The sequence below is a fragment of the Alosa pseudoharengus genome, unplaced genomic scaffold (genome assembly GCF_046254945.1).
Source record: "Alosa pseudoharengus isolate Yale_2024_CS ecotype anadromous, Long Island Sound unplaced genomic scaffold, YU_APseudo_1.1 YU_APseudo_1.1_scf_14, whole genome shotgun sequence".
In the NCBI taxonomy this organism is placed as follows: Eukaryota; Metazoa; Chordata; class Actinopteri; order Clupeiformes; family Clupeidae; genus Alosa; species Alosa pseudoharengus.
The window spans coordinates 37,054,376-37,057,624 of NW_027468609.1; positions in this window are offsets into that span (position 1 = coordinate 37,054,376).

Here is a 3,249-nt window from a genome sequence, read left to right on the forward strand (position 1 = left end):
TGAGCCTTGTGAAATGCTAGCGTTTTGACGTAATTCACTAGGAGGTGCTACACAGGGGTGGACGGTAACTTAAGTACATTTACTTAAGTAAGATTTTTGAGTATCTGTACTTTACTTGCGTATTAATATTTTTTGGAAACTTGTGACTTTTACTCCACTACATTTGAAAGACATACTGTACTTTTGACTCCACTACATTTGAAATATGAGCATGAAGTACTCATTACTTTTAACCACATTCTTTAAATGCAATAATGCAATAAACCATCTTGAAGTTCATTTTTTTTCAATAGTCTAATTTGAACTTGGCTGCATTGGCTGTGGTAATGATGGTGACAACAGAGCATCCTCCATGTAGCCATGGGAGAACCCAGATGAACCTGTTAGCAATTGAGATTTGAGAAGTGGTCTGGGGTTAACCTGACATTCACCATTCACCTAGTTAGATCTTTAGTGTACATCATTAAACAATAAATAATCTACTCATAATTAAGTTATCTGGTTTTATATTGTGAAAATGTTTTAGATTTGTGAACAGAGAATGCATAATGATTTCAATAATATTATTGCATCAATTTGAACAGTTGCAGAGTTATGAAAATAGGTAAAATGTTTTTTGTTGGATGTAAGGAGGTATGTTCAAGTCCTATGACTGGCCAAAGGATGTGTATCCTATTAATGACCAAATAAACATTACATTATAATACATTAAAAAGGACAAATACTTCTACTTCTGAATACTTAAGTATTTTTCAAAGCAAGTACTTCTGTACTTCAACTTAAGTAAAAATCTGACTTAGCAACTTTCACTTGTATTGGAGTAATATTTGAAGGTGTATTTATACTTTCACCTAAATAAAGGAATTGTGTACTTGTACTTGTGTATTTGTCTACCTCTGGTGCTACACAAATTAGTATAGTAATGAGCTTGGGTCATGTGCCTCCTAGATGCCAAATTTCTTTAACATTCTGTAAGTTAATAATATATAACTTACAAAAATATAATATAACTTACAAAAAGTATATACAATAATATTTTGTAAATATATTGTACAGTATACTGTATATTATTTACATTCCTCATGTCTAAAAAAAAGATAACGATGCCATTACCACTAATTTCTATGTTTGGCTTTGAACAAGGTAGGCTACATAGAGTTCAATTTTTACCATTCTCCTCACAGTTGCTCTACTCCCCTTACAAGTCGAATCATGAATAGGCTCAGACAGTGAGCTATTTTGGCATTCAATGGCACAGCTTTCAAAAAACCCAGTGTGCATCACTGCTATTCAGCCATCATAGCCTGATATGACTCCTGTGACTTTTTCTCCTCTGTCTCTCTCTGGATGTTTCAGCCCTCTTTCACCAGTGTTTTTCCAATTTTGTAGTTCCAGCATGTCCTACAAATCAAGGAATTACGCACAAATATTAAAACTGAGCACTACTGGCACTATCCTGCCCCCTTCTTTTCTACCTAGCAATCCAAACCAGCTCTAACCCCACACACCTACACCACACCACACACACTGAGACGATTCTGACAGCCGTCCTCCCAATCCCCTTTTCCCACTTTCTCTCTGTCTCCCCCCCCCCCCCCCCAACACACACACACACACACACACACACACTCACACACTCATGCGGTGATGGTCCTATTGGCTGGTGTGCTGCAGGGCTTAGCGTTAGTGGACATTTCCTTTGTCCTCCTTTACACTATTGGAAGTGCTCTCTGCTCAGGATGGAGAGACTACAAGGTCATGGCTCGTCACAAACAAAGCAGCATGGGGGAAAAGAGCCTACAGCCCACCGGCCCAATGACTAATGGTTTAATCACATCATAGAAGGAGGAGATCTTTGGCTAAAAATTATGTGCACGGTGCACACAGATCTAAAGCAGATTATTTAAAATAATGTATTACTAAATCACTTAACTCAACAAGGGCATAGCTGTGAGGTTGTAAAATACAGATGTCTGTTCCCTTGTCTAGACATACAACAGATCAAAGACCTACATGATTGCTGAGAAAAGCTGAGCGATATTTTTCAGTGAGTGACTGTGTGTGTTCATGAGAATGTCTATATGGATGACAAAAAGGTTCTCTTTGTGTCGATTTTGATGGACTCTGCCTTTGTTCTGGACGTGCCACTCCGTGTCTGTGGGCAGCTACCATTCTGCTTGAAGAAAGGGGTCCTTGCCAGCAATAAATTAGCCTCAAGAGAGACCCCCTGCCCCCTGGTGGATGTCACAGGGACCTGCATCAGCCCCACACCCATCACAAGGACACTTTCCCTGCCCACTGTGAATGAGCAAGCAGGTGAGTGACAAGCTATGCGGCACACAAGTGGTAGGCAGCCTAAGGGTCAGCTGAATGCTTCATGTCTGTGGATTGCTGACATCAGAGGGTAGGACCAGTAAAATATGACCTATTGTTTGAATGAAGTCTGTGTTGGCACCAACATTTTCAGCATGTTTCCTCACTAGCTCTTGAAATCTATTGTGGTCTTTTGTATCTAAACCAGATCAATTAATGTATAGTGCAGCACAGTACAATGCAGATCTTTCTATTATTTTGTCACTGACAGTAGCATTTCTCATGTCCATACTATATTCACAACATAACGTAATTTTCACAAAATTATAACAATACATGGTCATAATTATCTACTTGTTCACCGACAAAAACGTCCATCTGAGGGGAATCACCATTTAACAGAAATAATCTTAGTGAGCTCCATTGTACTTTGATATTGAAGCACCCCTGATAGCACTAATGCAAAAAGTGACACCTTTGGCTTATGCACTGATCTTTGCTCTTTGTACCACATTTAATGTGTTCTATGCAAACTCTCCTCACCATCACTTGCATGAAAGGAAGAAACTAATTATTTTAGAAAGAATCAACAGCAAAGAAAACATGAATGGATGAAGGGTAATCCCAAAACTCTAACTGTAGCCTACCTTTAATTTTGACATCTCCAAATTCAACTACATTGTCAGCTACAGCATCTTGAGAATGCTAGATATTTTAGGAGATCCAGATCTCATCCAGGTTTTATTTTCCCCTGCCAGTTGATGCAAGAGACCATGCTCTCACTGTCAAAAGGGTGTTAAGGTAAGTTGATAAAAGTTGTTTACATTTTTTTTCTTGTTGTTTGCATAAATACTCACATTTGTAAATTATAATACAGTAAATGATCAATAATAACATTTGTTTGAGCTATTTATGGAATTAAAATCACAGGACACA